This window comes from Urocitellus parryii, chromosome 4 (genome assembly GCF_045843805.1).
Source record: "Urocitellus parryii isolate mUroPar1 chromosome 4, mUroPar1.hap1, whole genome shotgun sequence".
NCBI classification, from domain to species: Eukaryota; Metazoa; Chordata; class Mammalia; order Rodentia; family Sciuridae; genus Urocitellus; species Urocitellus parryii.
The window spans coordinates 80991252-81004661 of NC_135534.1; the positions used below are offsets into that span (position 1 = coordinate 80991252).

Genomic DNA, 13410 nt, shown 5'->3' on the forward strand with positions numbered 1-13410 from the left:
CTCATTAAATCCTTATGCTTACTTCATGTCATAAAACTTACAGCTCCTCTGTTACTCATAAAACACATAATAGACCACTAGAACTTAGTGTTTTGATCTGTATTTTGGTACAAAATATCCAAACTCCTTTTATCCCCTCTTCTCCCTCACCCTTCCCAAAGTGATTACTATCACTCTTATACCTTTATATCAACATTGTAAATATCCACATAGAAGAAAGAACATTCTGTATTTGGTTTTCTGTCTGTAAACATTTTTCACTTAGCATAATGTCCTCCAGTCCTATCTATTTTGCTGTAAAAGATAGGAATCATTCTTTTTGTATTGCAGAATAATATTTGGTTGTACATATATATACATATATATATATATGTATATATATATATGTTTTATCCATTTATTCTTTGATATACTTCTAAGTTGATTAATTACTTTGCTGTTGTAAGTTGTGTAACAATAAATATGTATGTGCAGGTGTCTCTTTGATAAGCTGATATAATTTTCTTTGGATATATTCTTAGAAGTCCGGTAGCTGGATTATTTGGTAGATCATTTTAGGTTTTTTGTTTGTTTGTATGTTTGTTTGTTTTGTGGTGCTGGGGATCCAGTCTAGTGCCTTGTGCATGCAAGGCAAGCACTCTAGCAACTGAGCTATATTCTCAGCCCCAGTTTTAGTTTTTTGATGAAACTTATCATTTTTCTCTTTGGCGTTTTGTATTTTTTTAGTCTACATTTCATTTATTTCCATTCTGAAACTTTTAACTTTTTAGTTCTTTCCTTCTACTAGTTTGAGGTTTGGCTTGTTCTTGCTTTTATGGGTCTTTCAGACCATTGTTAGGATGTTTATTTGAAATCTTTTAATTCTTTTGATGGTTGGGTTTATTTCTATACATTTCCCTCACAGTACTGATTTTGTGTATACTGGATATTTTGGTATGTTGTGTTGCCATTTTTATTTGTTTTAAGAATTTTTTTATTTGTAAGTGAGGACACAATATATTCATTGTTTATTCTATAGCCATTGTTAAATTTCTATCAATTGTGTAATTTCTAAAGTTTCTTCTGTTGTTCATTTCTAGTTTGTTCCATTGTGATCAAAAAAGATACCTGATATGAATTTTGTTTTTGAATTTTTTTGTGTGGTGCTAGGGATTGATCCCAGGGCCTTGTGCTTGTGAGGAAAGCACTCTACCAACTAAGCTATATCCCAAGCCCTATTTTTTTGAATTTTTAAACTCTTTTTTATGATCTATTAGATGTTCTCCTTTTTTTTTTTTTTTTTTTTTTTTTTTTTGGTATCAGGGATTGAACTCAAGGGTGCTTAACCACTAAGCCACTTCCCCAGCCCTTGTTATGGTTTATTTTGAGACAGGATCACCCTAAGTTGCTTAGGGCTTCACTAAGTTACTGAGCCTAGCTTTGAATTTGCTATCCTCCTGCCTGAGCCTCTGGGAGCTCCTGGGATTACAGGCATGCACCAGTGTGCTCAGTTGACTGGTCTTTTCTTGAGAATGTTCCAAGTTTTGTTGAAAAGAAGGTGTATTCTGCATCTTTATGCCAAATAAAACTATTAAAACTATTAAACTATTAAAACTATTAAACTATTTTTTTTTTTTGGCTGTGTACATAGGGTGCTTTATTCTCCACAGAATGATACATGTTAAGGTGGGTTGGGCTTGGGCCAATGTCCCCATATGTACAGAACTGAATAAAGTGGGTCTCTGAGCAGAAGTCTGATTTAGTTTGATGTGAAAGGGTGATGGGTAAGATATTACAACCAGAGGATGTATTCAGTCCTGTGCTAGTTCTGGCCTGGAATGTAGAAAGATGAGGCAGTTCTTACTATGGTCACTTCCAAGCAGGAGATGCCTGCCGGGCTTGAAGGGCTTTCTGTACCACATCTTCCCACTGGGCATCTGATATCTCCCGAGCCCAGGCAGGAACTCCTGGTGCAGGAAGGCTTACTCCAGCCATTGTTCTTTTCACCAGCTCTACATGTTCTGGGTCCATGGGAATAGAACTGTGGCTGCTCAATGCAGTAGCTCCCTCCTCATCTTCATCCTCACTCTCTAATGGTGGGTCTGGCAAATGAAGCCCCAGGGCCTGGATCCGATCCTGGATGTCAGCAACTACATCTTCTCCATCCCCCACTGGTGCGAGCTCCACCTCCTCTTGTTCAGGATCTTGGTTTAGGGGCTGGTAGGAGTAGCCAGCCGGGCCTGCCCCTGTTTCCTCCTGCTCTTCTTCAGGCTCCTCACTGCTCAAATCCCCAGTGCCTTCTGTAGGGCCCTGATGTGGCCCCAGTTCTTCAGTCTGATTGGGGAAGATACGCTCAGGGCCCATGGTGTCTCCCCCTAGAACTACTGCGGCCATCCGGGCAGGGGCCTCTCAGAGCCCACCGTCGGACCCACCTTTTTTTTTTTTTTTTTTTTTTTTGCATTTCAGATTTTTAATAGTTTTATTCTGCATCTTTAAAGATCTTTACAGATCTGTTAGGTCTAATCAATATTCAGTATAGTTTAACTCTGGAGTTTCTTTGTTAATTTTTTTTTGTCAGGATGATTTGTGCACTAATGAATATGGTCCTTTAAAGTGTGTCACTGTTATTGTATTGAGCCCTATATCTACCTTCACATCTGGTTGATTTATGAAATTGAGTGCCATAGTACTAGGTGCATATGCATTTGCAATCTATCTGGTTTTTTTAGTTGATCCTTTCATCATTATATAGTGACATTTTCTTCTGTCACAGTTTTTGTCTTTAAGTCAGTTTTTCTGACAGGAATAGCTATTCTGACTAGTTTCTGGTGTCTTTTTTTTGTGGAATATATTTTTTCAACATTTTACTTTCAGTATGTGAATGTCTATGCAACATGTAGTTGGGTCTTCTTTTAACATCCATTCAGATAATCCATACATTTTAATTTGACAGTTTAGTCTAATTATATTTAAGGTCATTATTAATAATTATTGACTTATACATGTCATTTTGTTAAATTTCCTCAGCTTATTTCTATGCCCCTTATTCATTAAATTCTTCCTCTCTTATTTTTCATCCTTGTGATTTGCTGGTTGGTTATATCAACTAGGTTTGGTTATTTTCTATTTCTCACTTGTTTGTTTGCTCTTATTGTGGGTTTTGTATTTCATGTGTATTTATTTATTTTTCTTTTGCTTCTGAAGGCAGTACTCCCTTAAGAATCTTTTGTAAAGCTATTCTGTAGTAAAGAATTCCCTTATATTTTTCTTGTCATGAAAAGTCTGTAATTCTGAAGGATATTTTTGCTGAGTATTATATTATTGATTGATAGCTATTTTCTTTTATTTTTTATTAGTGGATCATGACAATACAATGATCTTGACATATCATGCATTTGAATCAAATGGGGTATGAATTCTCATTTTTCCAAGTGTTCAGGTTGCAGAATAACATTGGTTATATGTCTACACATATACATACAGCAATACTAGTGTCTATTTTATTCTGCTGCCCTTCCTATGTCCCCCCCTCCCCTCCCATCACCTCCCTGTACCCAATCTAATGTGACACATTTCTCTCTTATTTTTTTTCTTCACCCTCACATCATCATACATGTATTTTGTATAATGATGAGGGTCTCCTTCCATCTTCTGTGAAATTCCCCTTCTCCCTCCCATTCCCTTCCACCTCTCTTCCCTATTTAGTGGTAATCTTCTTCTCATGCTCTCCCTCCCTACTCTATTTTGATTCACTCCCCCTTATATCAGAGAAGACATTTGGCATTTGTTTTTTAGGGATTAGCTAACTTCACTTATCATAATCTACTCTAATGCCATCCATTTTCCTGCAATTGCCATGATCTTGTTATTTTTCAGTGCTGCATAAAATTCCATTGTGTATAAATGCCACATTTTTTTATCCATTCATCTATTGAAGGGCATCTACGTTGGTTCCACAGTCTAGCTATTATGAATTGTGCTGCTGTAAGCATTGATGTGGCTGTGTCCCTGTAGTATGCTCTTTTTAGGTCTTTTGGGTATACCACTTGCTCTCATTCCCAGTGAAGGAACTATTTCACATGCATCTGGTTTTTAGCATGGTTCCACAATCATCAGAACACAGATTGAAGGCAGTAGTGGGGAACCATAGTTCTTATTCTCAGTCCTGATGTTAGTGGGATCCCACATGAAGCTAGCTAAACTCTAGAACTTAACGAATAAGTGTGTTGATCTCCCAGATCTAAAAAGAAGTACCCCTTCCCATCTTACATTTAACTACGTTTTGCCTTTGGCACCAGGCTCTATGTAGGTTTGGATGCTGAGCTCACAGTTCTTCTGGGTCAAGTTGGATTTTTTGAGGCTACAGACTTCTGTGCTGTTGAGGCACAGGATCTATGGGAGTCCAAGAGAGGAATATTCAGATATTCATAGGGAAGTATAAATTTTGACGTGTTTCTTTTCCAAAGATGATACTGAGCTACAGCAACGTGAGCTCTGGGGACTGTCAGGGAGGAAATGTGAGTACCTTCTCCAATGCAGAACTCTGTGGACTCCCCCTAACAGGGCTGCAAACCTTCAGTGACCGTGAACTGTCTAGTAGCTGTGACTAACACACCTGTACTGATGAAGTTGCTGGGATACTCCTGTTGAATCTTTCCCCTAAAGTGAAGTCTTCTAGGGCTGGGAGTCAGGGTCACAGTTAACAGGAAACTTTCTCTTTCTTTCTGTTTCAATCCTTGGACTCTTACAAGTCTCCAATCTCTTCCTTAAGGAGTTCCAGTGTTCTCCATGCTCATACATCTTCAAATGCCATTGTTATTCTGTTGCTTTGGTTCATCTTTGAGGAGGAGGAGGTGAGCAATCTGCTCCACTGTTTGGTCATAATGGAATCAATATATTATATTAGTAATAATGCCATCAGCATGTTCAAGAAAGCCAGATAATCAAATAGTTCAAAATACAATGATATTCATTTGTAAAATGTGGGCCACTTGATTTTTACAGAATCAGGCACCCTACATCTTCATTTTTAACAGTGTTAATAATTATCTTCTCCACATGAATAGATTAGGGCTTGTTGTATATCCAGCAAGAACTGCAAGGCACATGTCATAAAAATTAAAATACAGTAGGCACTATGAAACAGTTTTCACTTGTGATTAATTTCTTCTGAAAACTAAGACATGAACAACAACCTTGTCATGGTAAGGTATAATTCACATATGTTAAAAAACGAAGAGAGCTCATTGTTTATTATAGCCTACTCTATATCTGTAAAAGATGATGAAAGAATTTTACACATTCGAGTTCAAGTCTCAGGCAGTTTTGTGTTGAAAGAATAATTTATTCACTTCCTAAAACAAATGCATCTGAATCACAGGGCATTATGAACCTGCTCTGCTATAGTTATTAGTGAGATGCATATTTCACAGACATTTTCATCATAAAAACCTCACATCTCTTTGTTCCCAACATGAGAAGGGAAAGTTGATACCAATTTGTCCAACTGCAAACTGCAAGCAGCAGTTTAGATGGGAGATTAGGAAAGTGACTTTGCAAACACAGCAGTGAGCCGGACAGCAGATAGCCCTATAACCCAAACAGCAATATATCTTTAGATACATTTTATTTTTATACTAGTATTCACTTTCTGGCAGACTCTAAGCCTAATGGCCAGTCATGCTGCATATCTAAAAATGCATGGAAAACATCCTTAGAAAAGATTACTATGTCATCTAACAGGGTTAAATCTCCAAAGAAACAGGTCAGGAGTATGGAAGCTTCTAGCCTGGGCAAGCAGGTCTCACTTAATTGGATTGGCATAGAATTTCACAGGCCACAGAGAGCAATTTAAAGAAAGCTCTTTCCTCCCCCCTTAACTTCCAGTGTATTTTTTTTTTGCATTGTAATAGAGTTCTTTTCTTCCCAACTTTTTACAGAGAAGATACAGAAAGCTGAATCTTGCTATATCAATCTTTTTGTATCTAGATATTCAATTTTAGGCTTGTGTCTCATTTTGGTAGACACAATATATTTCACACCTCCAGATTTTAGTATTGTGAACTCTGCCTCAGGGTGGCTGTGAGAACAGATGGTAGGATGCAGGTATATATTTGACACTGAGTGGGAACTCACTGGATACTGGTTTCTACCTTCCATTTGCACATTTTGCTCCGATATTTTTAGTAGATAGAAGAGTATTCCTACTGTGGTCTTTCTAGTGTGGAACATTTAGTTCCTTCCCTTACATACCCAGAATTACATTCCCTTACATTAATGGACCCAATACTTTCTGTTAGGTCTAAGTGATGATATATAATGAAGTGACAATATGACATCTTTTGATGAAGGATATGGAATACATATATATAATACTTTATTTGCAGTTATGCAGTTTTATTCCAGTGGGTTTTCAGATGGCATGTAACAAATATTCTCTCTTGAGTCAGAGATATTGAAAGTGGACAATCTGTAAGAACTTTTGAAGAGAAAAATTAAACTATAATATCTGAAGTTCAAAGAAGAAGATCATGAGGAGAAAATAAAATTGTCCTACTTAAGGATGCTGGACTTCTATTCCTCATGCCTTAATGTTTAAGAGTTTGATTACTCCGCATGAAATTATTCATATTCAAATTACTTGATTTATCAATGAGATGTCCAGACACATTATGAAAAACAAAACTTGCTGCAATTCTTTGTAGCATACCTGCCCTTAGTATTGCCTTACTAAGTATCAAGGACACTTAAATTCTTGGATGAGAGGCTAAAGTACCTGGACACAATGTACAAAATGGGACAGAGGAAAGACAATCTTGATCCTTAAATAGTATAGAACTGAAGGAAATACACTCAGTTCCTCCATGCACAACTTAATGTTCATACCAATATACAAGCAGATCTTATTGTTACTCCCATTTGAGGATCACTCAAGGCTGAGAGTGTTCACTATTTTTATCAAAGCACTTAGCTAAAAGTTAGAGAAGCCTATAATTGAAATGATATTTTTTATATCCTTTTCTTTGAATATCATCAGTAAGGGAATGATATATATAAAAGCAAAAGTAACCTCATTCGCTTTGTCCTCTACAGCATTCCCATATCTGCCTCAGGTTCCCATAGCATCCTACAATGCATACCTGACACAACAAGGAAGAAGAGACTGAAGCCACCGTGTGTTCCTAACCTCACTTCACTCCAGAAGTTCTGAACTGTTTTCACACCATGTGTAGGGGAACAGAAGAGGATGGAAAAAGAGTTTCTTCCATTTACATAGCTTGAATGATAGGACTTTTTATTTCTCACAACAGCTACATGCATGCAAACATACAATTATTTTATACTCTAGTGCGCTTCAATTTCTTTTTTTCTCAATTTCCTTTTTTTTCTATTTTCCCTTAGTTGAATTTCTATTCATTCTGTAAATAGTTACCACAATTTCATATTTTTTAGAGCCGTTGGTATATTTTATTCAGATTATTATTAAGAAAAAGTTCTGGCTGGGCATGGTGGTTCATACCTATATTCCTAGCAACTCAGGAAGCTGAGGAAGAAGGATTGCAATTCTGAGGCAGCCTTAGCAAATTAGACAGAACTTGTCTCAAACAAACAAACAAGCAAGCAAACAAACAAAATCAGAAAGGCTGGGAATGTGGATTAGTGGTTAAATGTCCTTAGGTTCAATTCCTGGTACTTTCCTCATCCCCCCAAAAAAGAAAAATGTGTATATTCTAGGATTTTACTATATTTTTATTATTGTAAATCATACATTGCTCTCTAGACATATAAGTGTTTACATGTTTACTCATCTCAGATTGATTTGTAAGTACTCAGGAACACAGAATAACTACATTTAGAACACAATTTATAGATAAGGGAAAACAATCATGCTTTTTGAACCTTAATTTAAAAGTAATAAACTGTATAGAAAAATACACCAATATACAATTTTAGCCACTGAGTAGAGAGATTTGGGTAGCATTTTTTATTTTTCTTGTCTGTATTATCTCATTTTTCAACACTGATAATGCTACTTTTATACTAAAAGTGAGAGAAGCCTTCATAATTAGTACTGATTAGACTCTATATGAAACTATGCTGCAATACCTCACTTACTCAAATCTTAAGGAACAAACAGCACCTTTGACAAAATATAAAGGGAATGGAATATAGAAACTAATATGTAGGTAAGAAAAATCAGGCCTTGCAGAAAGGTTAAAGTAACTGATATTATTCAACTAGAGAAAAGTTACCATTTATCAATTACATAAAACAAGAAGACACATACTAGTATAATTTCCAGCTGTTATCCATCTCCACAGAGGATTAATTTAAGAATAAAGAGGGAAAAAGGAAAAAGAATGACTGAAACTAAAAGAGGAGATTTAACTAATATATAAGGAAGATTTTTCTGACTATAAAAATGATTAAGTATTCTACCAAATTACTAAAGGAATGAGGAAATATTCTTGTGGTTTTATAAAATATGCTTGGAATAATTTTTGAATTGGCATGTGAGCAGATAGAAGGATGTTTAGATTGACTGTAAAAGTCCTTTACATGCTTTGCTTTTATAGGATGATGGATTTTCTAGAAATAACACCTATTTCTCATAAGACTCTAAGTAACTTAGACAAAACTTTCCAGAAGCCCCAAATCCCTGTCTCCAGTACTTTACTGAAATGTAGGTTTTATTTTCTAAATCTCCAAGGTGGAAAATAGACTTCTTAAATGTAGTCCCTGGGATTTGAGCAATTCCATAGCTCCTATTTTTTGAATTCCCAACTCAGATCAAATTCATTTTGTGCTCTTCTAAAAGTACATCATTTCTGAGAAACAAGTTTTCTTTCTTGAAATATTATATTCCTCCTTTCTGTTCTCCACTTTGACTCCCCGACTGACAATCTCATTTTAGCTGAAGATGTATTTCAGCCCCTAGTTATTTATGAATTTAGATTATGACAATGAATGTGTTGACATTTGTGAGAAAGTAAATTGAGAAGATTAGTAATTATATCATATGGAGGAATTTCTATACAAAACTTCCATAATGCTATACATATGTTGTTTGTTTTTCTTCCTTGTGATTAACACTCAAAATTAAATTGTTGTTATAATTTTCTTTAGCAAGATTGGTGTTCTCTTTTCGACTTCATACAATTTCATTTTTCTTCGCCTAATGTATTTTCCCTCTAAGCAAACTGTTTTATAAAGACTTAGCCCTCATTCTTCCATTACTCCATAATAATTTCTTATTTTCACTCAACTTTATTCTTTCAGAGTCCTTTGAATTTACAGTACTTGGAAGAAAATAATGATTTAAATGTCAAAAATTTAAGTTTTCTGAATAAATGCTTTGAATTTCTTATCTCAATATACCTGAACTTACTGTATATAGAACACTATATCTTAAAAATGTTACAGAATCTGAGTCAGTTAATAAAAACAGTACTCAACTGTATTTTCCAAGACCAGATACACAGAAGGAATATTTTACCAAAGGTTAATTCAAAAAAGTATTTTAGTAGAAACCATCCATTAAAAATTTTTGATCTAATCAACTATTAGCTAGGTTATCATGCTTTTATAGTATCTAATTATTTTCTGTTTTCACATGGCTTATCCAAAAAACCTATTTGAAGATATTAACAGGCAATAGGGTACTTACATTACTTGAATAAAACAGATGAAAATATGCCAAGCACTATGCTTGGAAATTAGTATACACTAATGTACAAAGACAGTCAAGAAGATGTGAGTGACATACATAGACTAGGAAATAGGAAACATAATATAAATGTGATAAAATGTAGGTAGAATATGACTTTATGGATTGTCTAAGAGGGACCAGAACTTATACTTGGGGAATAATATTGGAGGAGATGCAAATAAAATGAAACCTAAGGAATGAGTAAGAGCAAGTAATGCAAAAAGCCAAGGCAGAGAGGGGAAGCCAGTGAGTGGAGCTTCATAGATACAGCACAGAATGTGAGAAAAACAGGGTATGGTTGTGTGGTTGGGTAGAAGGGGTGCATGTGGTCCCTGAATAACAACCACCAGGATCTTACTAAATATGCACATTATGCAGCACACCCCAAATGTAATAAGTCAGAAATCTTGGAGGTTAAGCCAAGAAATGTATATTTTAACAAGTCCTCCAATTTTAATAATTTTAATGTCAGTTAAAATATGAGTAGTCCTGTGTAAGAGAAAGTGAAATTCAATTTGGCATGAATATGTAGAAACCTCAGAAGTAGCTAAAGATTAATATTTGAAAATAAGAGTTAAAATCAGAAATATAGCCTTATCAATCACACAAAGGCACAGATGACACTCAGAAAAACTATTGGGAGAAGTGTAAGAGCTACTCATTTTCATCATTTTATTGGAGGAGGTTACCCTGGCCACTTTTCCATATCAGAACACTCATACTCTTAGCTACACCAAAATTTTATTTGTTATAGCATTGATAGCCACATTACACTTTCTTATTTGTCTGCTTTTGGTTTTTGCCTTTTTTTTTTTTAATTGGGGATTGAACCCGGAGGCACTCAATCATTGAGCCACATTCCTAGACCTTTTTCTAATTATTTTTTTTCTGAAACAGGGTCTTGCTAAGTTGCTTAGGGCATCACCAAGTTGCTGAGGGTGGCTTTCAACTAGTGATCCTCCTGCCTCAGCCTCCCCAGCTACTAGATTACAGGTGTACATCACCTAGCCCAACTTCTCTGTATTCTGTAACTAAAATGTTAGCTCCTTGAGGGAAAAAAAAACTTTACCTATCTTGTGATACATCAAATTTCTAGTGCTTGGAGCATGTAATCAGTATGTAGTAGATACTCAATAAATGTTTGTTGCAATGAATTAATGTATTAGTCACTGGGGATAGGTAGTTGAGAAAGACCCAGATCCTGATCTCAAGGAGATTATCTTATACTTGGCATTTAATATTTGCATGGCTGCATTTTAGACAGCACTGAGATTGCTATTAGGTCTTGGAGGCAAGAAAGGCATAGGAAAAGTAATTTTCATGCTATCAAGACATTAAAGCCAGAGGTAATATTGATTTCTAATAGAGAAATACCAAGGGGAGTAGAAATAAATAGGTAAATTTAAGACACCTTCAGTAGAAGCAGGAAATTTCTGTGACTGATAAATGTAAACAGGATGAGTCCAGGTCTGAAGGATTGTGTTCTGGCTTAAGCCATGGGAGACAGAAACACCATTTGTAGAAGCAGTGGAATAGAAAGGTAGGCAGTGTAAATATTATGTGGAACATACTTATATTAAAATACTATGTGTTGTCTAAAATTCAACTTTTGGTATTCTATACTTACTAATAAAATAAAGCACAAAACAAAAAAAATTGTTGGTGAAATCACTTATAATAATAAATACAAATTACTTTGTAGAGAAGACTGACAAACTGAACCTGAAACCATGAAATTCAGATCTCTCAGTTATTCCATTCACTCACAAAAAAGCTTCAGATTGTCTTAAATTCCTAAGAGTTATAAGCATGTATATTTTTTACTTAGGATACTATGGAATATCCAGGGGATGGTTCTTGTTTATCAATAATTAAGACAATTTAAATTTTGCAATTGAAGATAGAGAAAAGAAATTGGATTATTTTTGCCCATTATTTTGTTGACAAAAATTAGAGACTGATGAACTAGATTCTTCAGTTTGAATATCCTTATACAATGGATTTTAGTTAACAATAAGATCCTTGGAAGGAAAAAAAATCAAAGAAGAGGAAACAAATTGATGATATTGTAAATAGAGTTATACAAACTCCTTCATTTAATATTAGTTTATGGTTTTGAAAACATTTCCACATTTATTTGGCATTCTTTGAGACTTCCTTTAGTTCTGGATTCCATTAGGATTTGTCTCTATTTTACCAAATGAGGAAAACAAAATTCTTCAGAATTTTATGGTGTTACTGATATCTGCATTTCTAGAAAGTGGAAGAAATCACAATCAAACTTGAACTTCTTATAACAAGTTTAGAATTCAGTTTTGTTTGATTTTAATTTGTTCATTTCATTTTATTTTGTTTTGTTTTGGTCCTGGGGATTGAACCCAAGACCTTGTGTATGCTAGGCAAACAATTTCCACTGAGTTACACTTGCAACCCCTATTAAGTCAAGGGTAATCCAGCAGCTGGGGAGGCTGAGGCAGGAGGATCACAAGTTCAAAGCCAGGCTCAGCAAATTGATGATGCCCTAAATCTTGAAAGGGCTGCAAAGCAAGGAAGGTGTGGTTGAGATTTCACAGAATTGGTGCTATAGAAGACACTGTGGATGTGCTACACAGAGAGGAATTTTTGGCCAGTGGTTGAGTGATGATAGCATACCAGTAACTGTCATAGCAGCTAGTAGCTGTTAGCTTGGTGAATAACTGCCACTGAGTTAATAGCAATAGAGGCACCATTACTAAAATCTGACACTGACAGGACAACTGATGGGAATAATCATCAAAGGAGTCATCACAAATCAGAGGAGATGAATAAAAATTTTCAGAAAAAGGTCACCTATGGTAGAAAGCATCAATGAGAGCCTTTAGAGATTCAGGCAAGGAAAGATAAATTTCCGGCCATCTCTACCTCATTCACCATCCCAGCTCGAGTGTCAGTTTTCAAAGAGAAAAGGATCGTTCTTTGTTTATTAGAAAGAAATTAGAGTCCATCGATTTATTGTTAAGTCTATCATAAAAAAAACTAATAACTATTACCTGTACTGTGCAAAGTAGGTCTGAGGTCATGTATTTCCATCACAGCCTTCTGGAAGTTAGCCAGTGCTCAGAGTTCAGAGCATCAGTAAATAAGACAGCATCATGGCTTGTAGGTCTTCTACATACTCCTCTGCCGGCTCCAGACCTTGGGCTGTTTCCTCAAGTACTAACTGAAGGGTTAAGTTAAGCCAGGCTGTTTTAAAACTTTTTTTAAAAGCCTTAAAGTTTTCACTAAATGCCCCAGGAATTGATTTTCAAGCATGAATTGAGGTGAATGCTTTTGACTGCAAGCCTACCCCTTCCTTCTTAAATCAGATCAGCCTTTTTGTGTTCATATGGGGATTCTGTGTATGAATCTATCTGAAGTTATTCCTTAGTTTTGAAATGTGAAAATATCTAGACTAGGTCACCTTAAACTTATGCTTCTAACTTGAACATCTACATTTACTAGCAAGCACAGTATTTTGTTCTCTTTGCAAAATGTTCAGCTGTATTTCATTTCCTTCACCAGTTTCTACCTGCCACTCCCTTGCTGTCTTTGTCTCTCTCTGTCTCCTCACATTCCCAGTCTTTCCAGTGACTGTAAATTCTATCATTATTTCTTGATTATGCACTTGCTTGGCATTTGTCTGTCATTCCCAATCCACATCAGGTTTGTAGAGAATGCTCCAGCTGGAAAAATAAGCTTCCTGT

At 35.5% G+C, this 13410-nt stretch overlaps 1 pseudogene; it reads right to left on the reverse strand.

Moving 5' to 3' along the window:
• Positions 1–1621: 1621 nt before the first annotated feature.
• LOC144254478 (male-enhanced antigen 1 pseudogene) lies at positions 1622–2405 on the reverse strand (annotated as a pseudogene).
• Positions 2406–13410: the final 11005 nt, after the last annotated feature.